The sequence below is a fragment of the Perognathus longimembris genome, chromosome 2 (genome assembly GCF_023159225.1).
Source record: "Perognathus longimembris pacificus isolate PPM17 chromosome 2, ASM2315922v1, whole genome shotgun sequence".
Lineage (NCBI taxonomy): Eukaryota > Metazoa > Chordata > Mammalia > Rodentia > Heteromyidae > Perognathus > Perognathus longimembris.
Window position 1 is genome coordinate 111,385,727 of NC_063162.1, and position 19,397 is coordinate 111,405,123.

Below are 19,397 nucleotides of genomic sequence, written 5' to 3' on the forward strand. Positions count from 1 at the left end.
AAACAAGATTATAGTATGTCATTTAATCTGGGGTCTGAGAATCCATAAAGTTTCAAGGGACACATAGATGTGGCATGAGAAAGAAAATGATGTGATAGTATCATATAGCTTAGATATGCATGGACAAACTGCAAAGCTTGATTGAGCTCCACCAGTGACAAGACAAGATGTTCACACTGGGTGCTGCCATCACTCATGGTAGGAAGCAAACGATAAGGATATTGTTCAAAAAACACAGTGGATTTATTAGGAATAACATAAACAAAACAAGCCCTGCCTTCTCCACAGTAATTGTGTAGCAATCACTACATCTATCTCTCATATATATATATACACATACATATGAAAACACATATATACGTCCATGTACATATGCACGCATGCATATGTGTGCATGCACACATATGTATATATATGAGCATTTGTGTATACATGTATATCTACATCCATTAGTGTATGCATATATACATATATACACATATACTTATATGTGTATATACATATATGTATATGCATGTTTATGTATATAATATATATAAATATTTTAAAAATTCTATGATATATTTATTTCAAACCACTTTAATTTAAAGAAAGATATCAACAATTCCTGACCCTTTTAGTATAAATTGGGAACAAATGTAAGTGTAAGCAAGTATAAGGACTCTCAATTTATGAAAATAACATGTGCTGGAGAGTAAAAGTCATGTGTCTTAAACATTGGAAACTTTTTGTAAAAACCAAATTTATTCATAAAAAACTGTTATTTGACAAAAAGCATTTGAAAGACAAGCCAAAAGAAAAAGAAGAAGCAAGGGAGCAGACAATCTGGTTCATAAAATGTAAAGGGCCCATGGTAATGGGCTGTATCATTTTTGTACTCAACAGAGGAAGGTGCCAAGAAGATGATTAATGGTATAAGCCTACTTATAATAACCATAGCCATCTAATTTACTTAGTATGAGATTGCTTTTGCTTTCACTTAATGCTTTAAGTGTCCATATGCCCATACATATATACATACTCACATATATATGCATATTGGTCTACACACAATATTTTAGCAATATATTTTAGTTTTGCTAGATATTCTTAATTTTTATATGCCTTTCATCAAATTTTCATAACCAAGGCAAAGTTTGTGCCATTCATTATGCTAAATTAATTAGGGTTTATATTCAACCATGAACATATATGACTGAGATGACTATTAAAAGAGTTCAGGCTAAAGGTTATGAAAGTTTGCATCATCATAGTGTTGAGAGTAATAATGTAAACAGAAAATTTTACAAAAAGTTGCTGAACTAACAAGTAGAGAGCAAAAAGAAAAGTTGCAATAATAGTAGCTAATGTTTATGTAGGGTTACTAAGAACCAGATATTATTCTAATTTACAAGCATATATTTAACTAATTTAATGCCTGCATTCACCCACTAATTATGAATTGTTACTATTATTTACTGATGTTGAAACTGAGGCACAGAGAGATGTAGCCAAGGCTACAGGATGGTGTCACACCCCAAACGGAAGCCCAGTTCAGCTGGCCCACAATATCTACTCTGTGTTGCGGTGGAGATTACAATAGGATGATTGCAATTTAAATTATTGTATGTATGATTTTTTTCTAAGAAACCAAAACATAGAGATTAGGAATGTTAGTAAATGAAAAACTAAGATAGTAGTCTGGTTTTCACAATGGATTTTGATCAAAGAACCTGATCAGAACCATTATCTCAATGATGATTTTGTCATGGTAGATGTCAACTTAATTGATACTGTTTCAAATTAAGGTGTAATTATGTCCATGAACATAAATAAATTTGCTTTACAGAAATACCCCTGGCAAACGTAGCCTGTGAACTAGCAGGCCTCATTAAACACAAGTGAACTGGAACTCACCTGTGATCCTCAAGCTACACAGAGATTATCTAGCACTACACAGGAAGCTACATCTACTACATAAGAAGGTCAAGAGATGAGAAATTATGATAGTCTGAAAATGTGCTTGAAATACATGATCCAGAGACCTGAGCTATATAAAGAAGTAGGGCCAAAAGTTTCTAGAAATATGGAGAATGGCAAAAAATGAAAACTTTCTAATGGAGACACAAAACATATAACAGGAATTTAAAAAAATGAGAGAACAAAAAGGACCATTGATTAGGTTACACATTTTTACCTTGTTGTGATCTAATTTCCTGTAAATCTGGTAGTACTGTTGTAGATAAATTTCTTTACACATTTGTAAAAGTATTATTTTCCCTTAAAATTCCTTCATTTATCATTTTGTTACAACAGCAATGTTCTCAACAAGTGTGCTAAGCACCCAAGTTCTGCCTGTATAGACACAAAGACATCCATGCATGTGTATGTGAGGAAAAATGAGTGTGTGTGAGTGTGTGTGTGCACACACATATGTGAAGAACTCTTGTGTTTTTTAGTCAACTAAAGAGCTTAAAACATAAATGTAAAATTTGGGAGCTATTATTCCAGGAAGGATGGAATTTCCCTCTACAGGAAAATATCCACAATTGAAAAAATGTAATGCAATAAATAAATACATGATTTCAAAGAAAAATAAGACTGCACATCTGCTTCCTGGTAGAACTATGATATTGAGAAATGTTTCTTTTGTCTCTATTATTAAAGATGACCACATCAAGAAAGAATGATATTGTACAAAAGTATTATCTTTAATTTATTCACATTCATAAGAGAGATTGAAAATGGAAACATTTTGAGCAATTCTTCACCTCTCAAAGACAAAGAGCTATAAAGAGAAAGATAAACCATAAGAAAAAAATGAAAGAAATAAGAAATAACTTCATATAGTACAATAAAATAGCAATAACAAAGAAAAATATCTTGCTTCCATATCCTGGAGTTCATTTCACTTAGCATCAGATTATATGGTCATATACACATAGCCATTGAGAAAAAGGACAAAGGGAAAACTAATATAAGAGCAATCCTCACAAGACAATATGTTGGAATTGAACTGTACCATTTGGGAGTGGGTGTTAGGGGGAGGGGAAGTGTTAGGAAAATGAAAGAAGGGTAACAAGTTTGACAAAAAGTGTACTCACTACCTAAGTATATAACTGTAACTCCTCTGGTTCATTACCTTGACAATAACATTTAATTTCACAAAAAGAAAAAGAAAAGGCTAGTAGGTACATTATATGTTGTGAAAACTACTTATTTCTAGGATATTGAAGTTTTTAATGTAATTGAACAATTTTGAATTTTATGTTTTTAGCATAGTCTAATGGCAGAAATAAATTAATCAACCTGTGGTTCCTCTTTTTTTAAATCAACATCTAATCGGTATGGGCTTATTTCTGCGGATACATATTCTCTATATGTTAGTTAATATTTTTGATGAGTGGGTTGAGGCAATCAGATACTAGTCTCAACAAAACTTCATTTTCTTTTGTCACCTATGAAAAATTGTACAAACAATACTTAGTAGCATGCACTACTAAATGTTACCAATACATAGGTATGAATTTACTGCCAATGAAATTACAAGTATACACTGTCCTTAAACTTATATCTCTGGTTTCAGTTTCTTGAATGGTGAAGGTTCTGGCTCTTTACAATTAACAGGTAACAATGGCATGAATCAGAGACTGCTCACATATGACAAAGAAAGCTAAAAAAACAATTTGAACAATTATCTTCAAATTCATAGTTGTTTGGAAGAATTTTCCTAAATATCCTATTAGTAAGAACATCATGAAGGACATCTCACAGATATTTATCCTATACAGACGTATTCAAGACTTACTTCCTGACTTTCTAACATGTATTTATTATGACCATAATGTTAAAGTGGCAATCAAGATAGACATGAGCCTGATCCAGAGTTCACATTATAATAGAGGACACAGATTAGTAAGCAGTAAATCCCAAAGCAAGAAATGTACAATTATAAGAAGAGGGGTTTAGAATGTGTGTTGCTGTTAATTTCGTACAATTATAAAATCTAATTCTCATTACATAATTTTGCCCCTATATTCTGATTCTTAATGAGATTCTCAAAATAATCACTAATTGAATTTCTAAAACTTTATTGCTAATTATATATATATATCATATGATATGTGAAATTTATTATATAAACTGTATCCTAAATATGTAATCACATGTATACTACCAATAAGTAAATAAATAGAACATTCTATAGTGATAATAAGTTATATACATTTAAAAGAGCATGCATTCCTTATTTATTCATTATTTTATTCACATAAGAAGAAATACCTAGGAAAATATATTGAAGGCAAAACACAGAGATGTTGATAATGAGAACTGAGTAGAATTTGTGAGTGTGACTACCAGTTCACCTTTTCCTGGTTTGAAGTATCAGCAGTTCTAATAGAATATGCCTTTTTTTTTTTTTTGCCCCTAATGTATTTGACATTAGTAGGAAGCAGACCTTACAGGGGAGAAGAGACTTCAGCTCCAAGTCCTCAGCTGAGTCACACTGAGCACACTACCACCAGTGTCTTATGGATATGGATCATAAATTGCGCAAGCCTGGGGCTATTCCGCTTTGAACCCACAGCACTGATCTTAAAATAGAGAGGTTTTCCTTTCATGTGTAAGGAAGGAAAGAAGGGAGAGGGGGCAGGAAGGAAGCATGGAGGGTGGTGAAAGGAAAGCAGGAAAGAGTTCACATCAGCCCACCCTCTGTCCTTTATGTAAAATAAAAACCTGAACTAGACATTCTCTCAGGTTGCTTTTCTTTTAAGTCTGACATGAATGTGAGAGACAAGCTCAATAACAATTTATTGTTGTTGTTGTTGTTAGTGCTATCTTCATTTTTAGATAGATTTCCAAATAGCTATCATGGGACTGACAGTTTGGCATGTCTATATTTCAATTATTTCGAAGGCTAGAATTGAATCAAAGAGACAAAAAAACCCTATAATACCAATTCTGTTAAATGAGTTTCAAAGAACTATGAGAGGCATTCCAAAGCTCTGCATTAGATATGCATTACTGAGCTATAGACTATGAAAATGAACTTTAGTCTTTTTCTTTTCTGGACAAGAACAGGTTGCTTGTGATTTTTATAGTGTATTTGTTTGCTCTTAACATTCTTTCGAATGTTAGTCCATAGCAAAATGAGCTATTTATAAGAGGTACAATAGAGTATTTAGAAAAAAAATGGAGCTTGATTTGTTTACTGGCACAAAGCCAAAAGAGTTTAACCTAAGAATAGCATAATAAAAAATTTAAAGCAATACTGTCTTTGACGAAAAGAAAAAAAAAGTGATAATAATTCTATGACTTCCTGGTTGTCTCTAGCCAAAATTGAAAGAGAAGGCATTATTCATTTAAAGAAAGCAGCATTTTGCTAATTCTACCTATGATTCAGGATCTTAATTTCTGCTATTAAAATCTCAGTTTGTATTTCTTATTTATAATAACAAATCAGTAAGTATTTATTACTAGAGTAGGTGTCAAAGAGAATAAATGTGAGTTGTGGAGGTGAGTCTGCTGTAGGTAAATAGATATTCATTAATATGGTAAATTGTCCATATCATAGAACTTAATCTTAGAGAATGATTTAAGGGAAAGTGTAAGTATATTAACAAAAAAAGTACAGGATAGATAAATTTGGGATTAATATTCTGATGAAGAAGGTTAGATGTGAATGAGCTTTTGAAAAGTAGAGTGTAAAATATGAACAATGATAGATTCAAAATATCATTTTGGGAACAATATATGTGTTTACTACTTTATGCTACAAACTAAATTTATTATTTAAAAAGTCATTGGTATGAATTTCTGGCTCCATGAAAGTTTGTTTGCACCAAAACTCTGTTCTTTGTATTAAAGTTACTCCAGTAGTCTGAAAAATAATCATCTTCCTTTTACACACACAGAAAAATATTTTTGGCCAGTCCTGGATTTTGAACTCAGGGTATGGGCACTGTCCTTGACCTTCTTTTCCTCAAGGCTAGTACTCTACCTCTTGAGCCACACCACCACTTCTGGCCTTTTCTGTTTATGTGGTGTTGAGGAACCAAACCCAGGGCTTTCTGCGTGCTAGGCAAGCACTCTACCACTAAGCCACAATGAGTAGCCCACAATGAGTAATTTTTATGAACAGCATACATGTTTCTATGAAGATATCAAACTGGTGACACTAATTGATTAAACAACCATGGTGTCAGGCACTGGAATGCATTCTCTACCTATTCTTCTATGTATTTTTTAATGACTGTCACTTAACTCATTACCTTATATGAGTATACCAAAACTTGACAGTTAAATAAGTTGAGATCTTTCTCCATGTACTACTAAACATACAAGAATCAGTATAATTATAACTATGATCCCTACGAGTGCTTATTTTCCATCAAAATATCATGTCAATACTTTGAAATCATAAACATGGTCAGACCATGGACCTGAGCAGCTTCCTAATTGAGGATCAGTTAATGGGCTCAAGGATTTACCTGAAAAAGCCACAGACTAGGGGAGTCAAGGTGAATGACATACATGTATTTCTCATTTGAATAACAGCTGTATGCTATTGGATCAGGAAGGAAATTGTGTAGATACATCAAGATTGGAACCTGGAGCAAAGAGCACTCAGGAAGAATAAGAAAAACCATGATAGGCCTAGAAAAGAAATAGGGATGACCTAGAATGGCGGCTCCCTATAAAGGAGCCAAATTCTTCCTATAAAGTAACCCCCAGTCAGTACCCCCATGGGGGCTCCAGTATTGCCCATCTTTAGTACCTGCCTTATTCCTAGACTATAGATGTGTGAATCATTACCTTGATCCACATCAATCTGCTCACAGTGGCCCCAGAATTACCCAGAAAACCCACAAACCTGCCTGGTAGGTCCTTCAGTAACAACAACAACAAAACCTATACAAGATCCCTAGACATACTAGAATTTATCCTATTCATTAGCACTTCCAGGGAAGAGCACGCTAGCATGCTGACAAATACATGTAATTAAAGTGATAAATTTAAAAAATGATATATATGGAAATAAATGAGTTAATTATCTTAAATGCAAAAACCTGAATGAAAAACTAAAACCTAAGTTAAATTTGCCTCTTTGGTCTGTCAAATTGTTCCCCTCTTAATTTGATCAAAGAAATTTTGTCCTTAATAATTTGGGGAGGGTGGAAGAAATGGCTTATGACATGTAATCCAAACTACTTTGGAGTTGGAGTTGGGAGTTGGACATAGGAGGATAGGAAGAGAGAAGTTTGAGGTCAGTCTAGATAAAGATTACAGAGTCTGTATCTCTATAATAAGATAGGTCTGGTCGTGCATGTCTGCAGTCTCGTGTACTCATTCAAAGGGCGAATGTAGTAGAATCTCACTCTGAGGCCAGCCTGGGTACATAGGTGAGACCTTAAATGAATGATTCTGTTATTTTTAAAATGTTACATTTTATGAGATATGATTGATTCTTAATATAAGGTATATTGATGAACTGTTATAAGCAAAAGTGATCATAAAAAACTAGACTAGCTTGAAGCTGGGTGCACAGTGGCTCAAGCCTGTAATCCTAGCTATTCTATAGGCAAATATTAGGAGTATTGAAGTTCAAGGTAAACAGTCCACAAGACTCCATTTACACCAATAATAATAATAAAAAAAAAAAAGTGGGCCCAGTGACATTCACCTGAAATTCTAGCTCTGTGGAAAGCGTAAATAAGACTATCAAAGTCCTTGGCATACCAAGGCAAAGGAAAGAATTTGCAGGAAAAATAATGGTAACAACAACAACAACAGCAAAAAGGCTGGAAATAAGTACTAGGCCCTGAATTTAAGCTCTAGTAAAGGGGAAGTTGGTTGGGGAAGCGGAGGGGGGGGGGGTCAGACTTGTTTGAAACACTATAGACAAAAAAAAAGTGTTTTCCCATAAAACTTAGAACATGATTAAGTTTCACTTCCACTTTCTCAGAAGCTAATGACTTATAAGTATAAATTCTGGAAAATATTATTAATATACTTGCCACTTCTGTTATGTTGTATTCAAAAGAACTGCCAACTACATGAAGTAGCATGGAGCAAACACTTGCTAGTTTTCCTTGCAGATAAAGAAGTTTCACATTTTGGGGTTTTCTCTAACCTGGTATATCCCTGAATAAACAATCTCCTGGAGACAATTTGAGTAACCCCATGAAGATTCCCTGCTATATTCCCAGGAGCCCCCAAACTAGGAAGTTATGGATGCAGTGCTTTCTTCATGTCCACACAGCTCAAGTAGGCAAGTTCAGCACTGGTGTGTGGTCTAGAAAAGTTGTAGTCTCTAGACATAAGACTGTGCTATGTAGAGTGTTTCTGGGCTGATGTCCAGATCCTTGAGTGAATGGGCAGTGAATTAGATCATTTTGTTTCCCTTCACTTTCTTATGAAAGAGACAAAAATAGAATATTCGGAAATGGTGGAACAAGGAGAACATTTAAAGAAAGGACTTAAGAGCAATACCTGGTTAGAAATTATCTGGGGACAAGCTGGTGATCACAGGTTGGAGTATATTAAGCAATGTGTGTGTGTGTGTGTGTGTGTGTGTGTGTGTGCTCGTGCACGCATACGTGTGTGTGTGAGTGAGCAAGCAAGGGAGCAAGGGAGGGTAGGAAGACAGAAACTGAGAGAGACAAAGAGGGAGGAAAGGAGGAAGGGAGGTGGGAGGGAAAGAGGAAATTGCACAAACCTGAATGTTTAATTGAGATGGAGCACTGAAACAACAAACCATGTAGTGTTTCATATCCATTAGTGGAGAAAGCAGTTGTACAATGCTGGGAACTAAGGCTGGGAATCCAGTTGGGCAGCCTAAGATTTGATCACTGCTGAACAGTGTCTACAACTGACTTCTACAATAAATACAGAGATGTCTTTCTCTCTAGGCCTCTCCCTCACACACTTTTTTTCACACCGTACTCTGTAGGAACATGTTCCACAATTATTGCTCTTAAAATAAGGCATTTGAGAGGGAAAGGGAGGCTTGGTAATAATCTATCTTAAAATGCTATTCCATTATCCCACTGTATACATGAAGTAGGCCACCAAAGGGCTGTTCTTTGAATGAATGGAGCAGATAAAAGCAAGACAATGGAACAATGGGCAGATGGATTGGGAATCTGACCAACATGAACAGTGCATAACAAAGTAAGGCAAAGCAAAGGCAAAGCACAGCTACTGTAATAAGCCATGTAGCATTTGGGCATTCACCCTTCACAAGAACTCTGTGAGATTGATGCTTCCATGACAATTCTGTCTATTGAAATGTAGATAGGTTGAGTAATCTGCCAGGGCACTTGCTTTCATTGCCCATAGACTTAATCATTATACTACATTCTTTCTCACACTTTAAAGCTCTAGTACAAAGTTACAGCAATCAAAAGCTCAAAAACATCCAGTTACCCAAATGTGTGACCACCTCCTTAAGTAAAGTGTTAAGCAATCAAGACTAATCTGAGGGATGAGCTAGGGTTTATGGTGATGTGATGAAGTAACTGGGACTCAAGAGTCATGGTAGTGGGGGAGAATGCTCAGGACACCGTTTTTACAAAGACAAAAGAAAAAGTAAAGAGAGAAGATGACATATTTAAAGATTAGGCTATCAAAAGAAAATCCTAACCCCATGAATAGGACCTCTGTTTTTTTCTTTGGATTTCATACAATAGAAACACTGATTTGACTCATAATGATAATAAGTTCTTATGCTATTATCTACTTCAGGTGGCCCATATGTGTCCTATTAGTGATAATTATCAATACTTAGCACATAGCTGACATTGATTCAATAAATACATCTTTAATTAAAGAAAATACAAAAAGAGGATTTGATGTAGGAGAGCTTCGAAAATAATATAAATGCATAAAATATATTGTGAAATAACTGTGATGAAGTAACATTTGTGTAAATTAAACTTTGAAAATTCCATATTGAAATAGTCATAAGAAGAGAAAACGTGAGTGGATCTCGAATGGACTCATTTAGGTGTGTTAAAGATCTCATGTCTCTCATGTGCAACCTTTGGTAATGTGCTAATAGATTTTGGAGAAAGATATTAAGATGGCAACCATTTGTTCCTTGCTTGAAAAACTTAGTCTTATTGTTTGGAAAAAAAAAAAAGTAGGAGAGAGGATAATAGGAATTGGAATACTGGAAAAATTCTTCAGCATAAGGTGAGTACAGCTTAGATTAAAAACAAAAACACTTTACCAATAGAAATTTACTTGGTATATGTTGGAGTTGTTAAATGTGCGAGGGAAGAGGGCTTTGGCTGAGGTGGAGAGAAAGGTTGGCGGCAAAAGACATGAGTGAAATTAGCCAAAGAGAAAGGAGCAATCATTGCAGCTAAAGCCTCATGTGGAAAGAGTAGAGCAGATGAAGGCCCATGTGCTTGGCTGATGTAGCTGACATTGGTTTGGTTTGTTTATTGACCTAAGAAATTTACAAGACATTCTGTTTTTGCTCTTCTTAACATAATCTACTTAAAGCACACACACACTTCACAACTGCTTGTGCATAATAAGAATAAAAAAAAGTCTAAATGTTCATTCCTGATGATTAAAAATAACAGGATTACACTTACACAAAAGGATGATTGCTGGCTGTCTTGGACTTGATGGTTATTTGATTACTATATACTAGAAGAAAGAAGTCCTTGCTGTAATTGTTATTTTTAATAACCCTGTAGTGAAAGTGCACAGGATGTGAAATGGTACTTTAACGGCTTTTGAAATGTGAACCAAAGTGTCATTTCCTGCAATATGAAAAGACCTATGTGATAAAGACATAACAAAAGAAAGCTTTTCCACAATCAACATCTAGACATTAGGGGTAAGGCGGGGTAGGCAATTCTGAAATATGTTAGCCTAAGCCTTCTGAAGGTTTATTGAGTGCACATGTGTAAGCACAGCATTCCTTCTCTATACAAATTATCCCTGCCAAAAACTTGCCCTTTTTAAAACCTGAACAATGAATGCTTTTTGCCAAACCTCATCACTGTAAAGTCTAAGACAACAATCCTCACAGCACTGCAAAATGTGAATCATGCCAAAGTAATGGACTGCTATTTGCTCATCCATATATCTAGCGTAACTGCTTTGAACAGTAAATTTACAGGGGGTTAAAAAAAAGTCTTAACCTAAAAAGTCTATATAAGAGTTTCTTGATACTATAAACTTCCTTTTTTAAAAATTACAAGTCATTTACACCCCTTAAACATGCAAATACTATTGCATGCAAAATATTGGTCTATGTTTATTAGTGACCAACCATTTTCGTAAACAGTAAATAAAACATTGTTGCATTAGGAAATTGTAATATTTAAATGTGATACCATAATCAGAAGTAAATATGGTCAAAAAAGAGAATTCTGAATTGGAAAATACATTAAGGATCTAATTAACAAGCATACAATCTCACTAACATTTAACTAGTTTATAAAGAAAAGGCTAAGCTCAAAACTGGTAACATTTGAGATGATTATGTTCACTTATGAGAATATTTCATTGTAATTTGACTATAGGGAAACATATTAATAGTTGATAAAAAAAAGTGAAAGTTGAGGAATTGGTAGGTATCACATCAAAATTGTCTCTATTTCTTCTGTAGGAAGGAAGGTTGCCCCTATCATGAGCATATATATGTATATGGATATATGGATATATGGATATATATGGATATATATATATATATCCAGTCCTGGGGCTTGAACTCAGGGCCTGAGCACTGTCCCCACTCTACCGCTTGAGCCACAGCGCCACTTCTGGCCTTTTCTATATATGTGGTGCTGAGGAATTGAACATAGGGCTTCACGTATAGGAGGCAAGCACTCTTGCCACTAGGCTATATTCCCAGCCCTGCAGTGATACATTTTTAAGGAACTGTAAAATTTCTTCTGTGCAGCTGTAATCCTATCTACTCAAGAAGCTGAGATCTGAGGATTCCCATTTAAAGTTAGGCCAGGCAGAAAAGACCTATGCAACTCTAATCTACAATTAGCTAAGAAAGAGGTCTGAAATGAAGCTGTGGCTCAAGGGGAAAAACACTAGCGATTGAACAAAATAGCTCAGGAACAACACCCAGACCATGAGCTCAAGCATCAACTGACATACCCACACATATAACATTCTTCCATGTGGTTAAAAACCTAAAATTTAGATTCTAAGGAGAATACAAAGCACATTATCAGTCATTTTCAGATGGTTACAGTATTTCAGAAATTTCAGTTGACTATCACCAGAACTGGAAGCCTTTAAATCTCATGTTCTGGGACTAGCCCATGTTTATGAAATAGGTTTTATACTATGGCTCATGAAAACTGAAAGCAGAAGAAGAAAAATCTTAGAATGTCTACATCTTCAACAATTGTCACAGAATACTAGTAAAATGAAAACTTCAGTTTACCACAAATCCCAGAGCCAGGTCATTATATAATAACTGTAAATACAAGGTAGTAACAAAGAGGGAGTCATTGGCATATACAAAGGCTTAGATAGAAGGGTAGAATTTGTCTCCTGTAACTATTCAGGCCTTTAGATTTATGGAATGCTAAACATATTCTAGATGTCAATGGTTTCCTTATTTAAATAATACTGATTTGAATTATTATCTACAAAATAATAGATTCAGTGTCATTGATTTCACATTTTCTTTTTCTGAGATATTAGAGCTGAAATTTTCCCTTGTATACTTTATAAACAAGAGTAGTCATAGATCCATTTTGAAAATTTTTTCTTGCTATAAACACTTGAAACTATATAGAGTACTCAAGTAAAGTCATACATTTCAATCCCCTATGTAGTCTGAGAGAGATAAAAAGAAATCGAAATGTGCAATAAACAGTAAAAAGTGATTATAATCAACAACAAAAATGTAAGCAAAAACACACTCCAAAATTTACTCTGTTACCTTGAAACAAATTATAAAGATATAAACCCAGGGAGGGGCTTCAGCTAAGGTTCCCTGGACAAATGACCTTTTCTAAACCCGGTTTGGAGTTGGAGAGGTGTGTAATGAATGAGGATTTATTACCTATGGACATTTCCTTGCATGTGCTGGCACTTAAGCTTCAACTCAGGACTTTGCATTCTACCTACATCATGGCTGGAGGTCTTCCAGTTGAACCACATCTCTACTTCCAGCATTTTGCTGGATAGTTAAAGAGCATCTCAAATTTGTCTGACTAGACTGGCTTCAATTCAGAATCCTCAGGTCCCAGCCTCCTTAATAGCAAGGATTACAGATGTGAGCCAACTGTCTCCAACCTACAGTCATTTATTAATGTTATTAATGCAATTTATTGTGCAATTATGGCTGTTTCTTTTACCTCTGTAAAACTATGATTTGAATGATTGAAACTTAATACTTTACTTGACTGCTCTATATAACTAAAAGTATTTATAGCAAGAACTGTAAAAGCTGTTCAAATTGGATCTATAATTTCTCATGTCTATTAAAATTAAGTATCAATTAACAAAGATAATTCTCAAAGAACATGTGATAACAAAGCATTAAAACTTTCCAGACAGAAAAAGTAAGGTTCAAAGTTAATATTTATTTTTTTCCAATAGCGCTGGAACACTCCATCAGAAAGTATACCACTATTCATTGAAGTATCACCAATTAGAATGCTTTCCTCTTAAATCAAGAAGTTGATATGCCATATGCATAATAAAAATGGTACAGATTTAGCCAAATAACTCTACTCAAGCTGGAAACAAAACACCAGACCACAGGAATGCTTTCCATCCTGTTCTAGCAAACATCTTTTGATACATCTGTTGGTCTGTGAAAACCTTTTTGATAATAAATGAATATTCATTAATGAAGGCACAGTTTGAGAAATAAAACTAGGCACCATAAAACCTCATGCACTATTTTAACTCTAACTCCAAATGAATTACTTTTTAGCTCTAGAAAAAGAAAAGAAAAGAAAAAAAGAAGAGGTGAGAGTAGCTCTGCTCAGTAACTTAAATTCAGACTTGGAGTTTAATCTGTTACTGGGCTAGAAAGAGTATTGTGCTCCTTCTCATTGGTAATTGTTTATATTCTTGACCTTCTCACCAAAAAATGGCTCCATTCTCCCCTATGAGCCCTATCCGCATACAATCCTATAATTTTAGTTTTTATTTGTACATCTTTTCCCTTCAAAGTACAAAGCAAATTCATATGGTAAGACTTACCTGTGAAGACAACTTTCTGGAAGTCAGAAAAAAAAGTCACAGCAATGATCTCTCTTTTCTTTTAAACTTGATTTTTACTCGTGTAGATGTTAGTGTCCTGATAGTTTCAAACCATTTTGGGTTGCCAAACATATTGGTCCCTTAGTAATCTCCTTCAAAGTCAATTCTCAGGAAGGTAAGGTCATCAGACTTAGATACTCAAAATTTTATACTTTTTCCTAATAGGCAACAGGCTTTTACAATGGTAAACTAGTGATGCCAGCATATAAAGTCAATGTTTTGATATACAGGTCATGTGAACAGTACTTAGAGATGATAGAAAACTTAATCTCATGGCATTTTCTCAACACAATCAATGATTGCTAATGGATAAATTATGTTTCTTTTCTTTCCTTGCTTTTTATTTTTTATAAACATTGTTAACCCAGCAATAATTCCTACAAATTCCAATAATATCTCTGTCAAAGTAGAATGTTAATATGTACATATTCTGGTTCTGCTGATGAAAGTTTATGCACTTATCATCAAATTCCTGGATGTCCTTCACATATAAATGATTCCATGTACAAAAACAAAATGAGGCCTGACCTTGGAAACATCCCTCCTTTAGTGTTGGCCATACAGTTTCCTGAACTCCTATCTCACCAATGAGTTACTATCTCAACTCTGAATCCTAAAAGCTTGTAATTCGTCACAAAAAAATTAACATTTTCCCAATTCGTTATTTTCATCTCTAAAATGAGAATAACTACCTATTAGTCTATTTCCCTCTCAAAACATATTGATAGGAAAATGGATTTTGATATTAACATTAATAGTTTTAGTGAGTATGTTTCAATAATTCTGATTTTAATGTCTTAATAATTATATTAAGCATCAAAAGCCAACATCGAACACTAATTTCTCACTGCTCCTGTTTTGTTCAAGAAGAGAATAACATTTACACAATATTGTTAGAATATTAATTGTGATATACAGACGATAGGGAAACAATGGGCATTTGATAACCATCTTGTCCTCCAATATTTTCCATTTCACAAGTGGGTAAATTCCATTTGAAATGTTGGCCGGCCAAATCAGTGCCATTTGTCTCTTGACTATCTAGTGATCCTATTCTTATCTCTCCTCTTCCTGTGTTTCTTGGCTTTCCTTTTCCAACAGGCAAGCTCCCTCCCCATCTCCGTGACCTGGGCCATCTCTCTGCAGCTTGCTGGTGATCGCTAACTCCCCAGCTCCAGCTTCAGGGACTCCAGAATGGAGGCAGTTAAAACAACCGCTGGGCGTGGCTGGCTAATCGCTCCCAACCCAGATTCTTCCTGCCCATCCTTCCTGTGTTCTGTGCTCAGAGGAGAGGGAGAAGGGAAGGCATTATTAGAGTGATGACACGGACCTCTCTTCCCTCCCTACCCTTCACATTTTTTTTTCTTTCTATTATGTGCTAGAACCGAGAAACTGGAAGCTCCCGCGGGCACCAGCGGTTGTCATGGTTACATGATAACAGCCCCTCCCAGGTTAGAGAATCGTAGCCCACTCTTCACTTATCACACTTTCAGGACTACCTTTCTCCGGTAACACTTGGGAGTTTGCTGTTGTTTGGTTTTGTTTTGGCTTGTGAGGTGGGGGAAGGAAGACGAGTCCATTTAGGGACGCTGCGTCTCTGACAGTTCAATGCTAAGTGGAGAAAAGTTCTCGCTCGCGACTCCGATGTCTCTGTGAGGCGAACCCCTGAGGTAAGCAGCTCCAGCTGCTGGGCGCTCACGCCCCATCCAATCCCCACATTCCAGACGGCCCTGCCAGAGCACGACGTCTCCTCCTCCTCCTGTCAAGTCAGACTCCAGGCTCGCTGGGGCGCAAGCAAAAGCCACTCAGCCCATGAGGCTGAGCCCAGGTCACCAGAGGAGGCTTAGGGCGGAACGCAGCCGGTGCCGCGGCCAGGTTAATATGTTCACTCAAGACTACTCCAGGGTGTGTAGAGGAAAGCCAGAGCTCACCCTAGGAGTGCGGTCCTGGAGAATCCATCCCAGCAGGATTCAGGCCCTGGGAGGAAAGGGTTCCCTAGCTTTTGGCCCTAACACAGACAGCCAACCGTGTGACTGTTTAGGACTCCAACTTTCTTTCCCTTTTGGATCTAGACGGAACCATCCGATCCAGAGTCTGATTGACTTGCAAGGGAAAAAAAAGCGTCACCCCACCCACCTCCCATCCCCAAAATTGTCACAACAAAAACAACAACCACCTGGCATGCCTCTTCCCTCCCCGCAGCTCAAAGGAGAAAGGATCGAGCGAGGGTGTTGCTGCCCTTTGGCTGAATCCTCCCCGGGCGGTCCCCGCCAGCTTGTCTCTGATGAACCTGCGCGTTCCCAGCCAGCAGGAGCGTTCTTAAACGCGGCTTCTGCCTGAGCTGGGGAGGGCACTGGGGACCGAGGAATCCAGGGGGAGAGAAAGTTCCCGGGCGCGCTCCGGGAGGAAAAGTTTGTGTAGTGTTGGCAGGCGCAGGCTCTGGGTGCTTATTCTCCAGCCGCCGCCAGGCTGTGGCACGCGGGGCGACTGCACCCCGGCGCAGCGCTGCTGCTGGAGCCACGAGTACCAGCAGTCGGTTCCCAAACGCACCGATCTCCCAGCCGGTTCTGCGGTGCGCCCATTCCCCGTCCGCATCCCCCGCACCCTTTTAATCTCAAGGCCGATCCCGGTCTCCTGGATACTTCAGAGATTCACTTTGGGAAGCACAGTCACGCTCAAAGGCGATCATCCCCACTGTCTCCAAAACACCCTCCCACCGGAATTAGCAGGTGACCCGAAATCAGACTCACCTGGTGTGAGCTCTTCCCTCCGTCTGTCTTTCCGGGATGCGGGCTCAGGGAGAGGACAGAGGTTGCCAGGGCGAGGGTGGGCGATCGATGACCCCGGGCACCCGACGCGAGTTTGCTGGGAGTCGAAGCCCTGGCTGAGCCGGGGAACCGCCGGCGGCCCTGGCAGAGCGCAGAGGCCGAGGCCGCAGAGGCCAGGCGGGAAGGCAGGGGGCGCTGCCGAACCCTGAGCGCCGGGACTGGGACGGTGGGGCGGGGAGCGCGGCACCAGCTGGAGCTTTGGCGAGGCGAGGGTGGTGAGGAAAGGCAGCCCTGCAAGCAGGAGGGCGGCTTTTAAGTTTGTGGTGTAACCGCAGCAGCTGTCCGGGGAGAGACTCGGTCTTTCTAAAAAGGGGATGCTCAAAGCGCCGGGGATTACCTCTCCCATCTCAGTCTCCTCCCCCAGCTCCCGGGCCTCTTTTTCTCCGCCCGCAAGTCTATCCTTGTCTGCGTGTCGACGGTCAGTAGATTTAAAGGTAGTTCTGTAGGCCCTGAAGGATGTTTCTGGGGACATGGGACCTTGTTCTGTAAAGCAACCTGTGACGCCTCAGACTGGACCTGAGGGATTTAGGAACCCGTGTAGGATCTTTTCTATGTTAAATTCTCTTATGGACCTAGGGCTGCAGGATGGGTTGTATCACAAATAAACATGGCCCTAAGAATTCAAAATTCCTCCAAAGAGTACCTGTGTTCCGTTAAAAGAAAAGAACAGTTCACCATGAGTGGTTTTTGATTATAGTGATTATACCATCAGGACTTCTTAATGGGGAGGTATCCCTAAGGCACTAAGAAGAGGAGACAGACAGACAGATCTTCATACTAGACACAAAGTTGTACTGCATACTCTTGTGTGCTGAAGTTTCCTTTGAAGATTTTTGTACACCTTTATCACACAATAAAAAAAACTTAGAAGTATGTGAAGACAAAGAGAGGGTATACGTTTTGTGGCATATGGAAGTTGCCCATTTTGGAGGCACAATACTTTCTTAAGAAACATAACACACAACCAGCTTATTTTGTGTTGACTTTACCAAAAAGGCACCCATCATCTGAGTTACACAAAAGAGCTTACCTAGTTGAATACTGATGGTAGTTCTATACTCACACACCTTGCCCTAAGTCATAAATAAAGCTCACTGGAGGCAGGCCCACAGAAGGAAAGAGCCATGGAGGGCCTGCAGTTGTCAGCTTGATTTAAAAGCACAATGTGTAAAGGTCACACAGCAACCTTAGCAAATGACAGGGAGTACATTAGTTTGGGGGTAGTGAGCTGACATGACACTACATGGAAGGAGCAGAGGAGAATTATTTCTCCCTCTCAACTGCAGCAGAGATCTGAGGGGCATGGAAGCGAACAGAGTCTTTTTAACTCACAGAGAGATGCTGGTATAATCTAGGCAAAGTATGTCTCGAAATTCTGACCAAAGTTCTTTCCTGTGTTTCATGCTGTTCTGTCTGTAATGACCTTGGTTTTTGACTGTCAACTAACCCCATAATTTTCCTCTTTGCCTACAGGAAAACTGAAATCCCCCCAGACTGTTTCAATGTATAGCAACTTATTTGTAAGTGTTTTTTTATTCAACGTTACAACACCGCTTTTGTAATTAATCATATACTTGATATGTCTCTTTCATTTCTGCATATTTCCATGTCCTTTTTCTTTTGACATTGACTTGCCATCCAAATTACAAGCCCATACCCCACCTTCATTACATCCCAGCTTCATACTCCATATATGGTGGATTCCTGGCAGTTTTTGACTTTTAAAGATTATTTTGTCAGTTTTCTGATAAAGGAAAAGTTTGTTGCATTTAAGTAAAATGGCAGTTAACTCTAGATTTCTTTTTTTTCTTCCACCAAAATTACACTTTATCCTACTCAGACCAAAAGGATACTTCCTCAGCTACTGTTTTAACTCTTTCCACAAAGCCCTTCCTATGTTAATCTTTCCCTCCTGCTTTCCAAAACTACTTTGACTTCAGTACTATTAAAAGTTCTTGGGCTGGGAATATGGCTTAGTGGTAAAAGTGCTCGCCCTTTATACATGAATCCCTGGGTTTGATTCCTCAGCACCACATATATAAAAAAATCCAGAAGTGGCACTGTGGTAGAGTGCTAGCCTTGAGCAAAAAGAAGTCAGGGACAGTGCTCAGGCCCTGAGTCCATGCCCCTGGACTGGCAACAAAAACAAAACAAATAAACAAAATAAAAGTTCTTTTCATGTTATATCATAATTAGTCATGCGTGGGTCTGAATCCTTTACAAAAGTGTTGGCTGCATGTTTAGTTCCTCAGACCCTAATACAATGCCTATAAATGTTTACTGAACTGGTTTACTTTGAAGTGCACTCACTTCAAGTATAGACTA

The 19,397-nt window shown here is 37.6% G+C and overlaps 1 protein-coding gene across 2 annotated transcripts in view; it reads right to left on the minus strand.

Annotated features, from left to right (window-relative positions):
• Positions 1-17,251, minus strand: part of Sema3d (semaphorin 3D) — a 172,759-nt gene extending 155,508 nt beyond the window's left edge. For both annotated transcript variants that reach the window (XR_007210077.1, XM_048339924.1), the window contains exon 1: positions 16,995-17,251. The gene's annotated coding sequence lies outside the window, so the exon portion shown is untranslated. The remainder of the gene's footprint in view (positions 1-16,994) is intronic.
• Between the last annotated feature and the right edge of the window lie 2,146 nt (positions 17,252-19,397).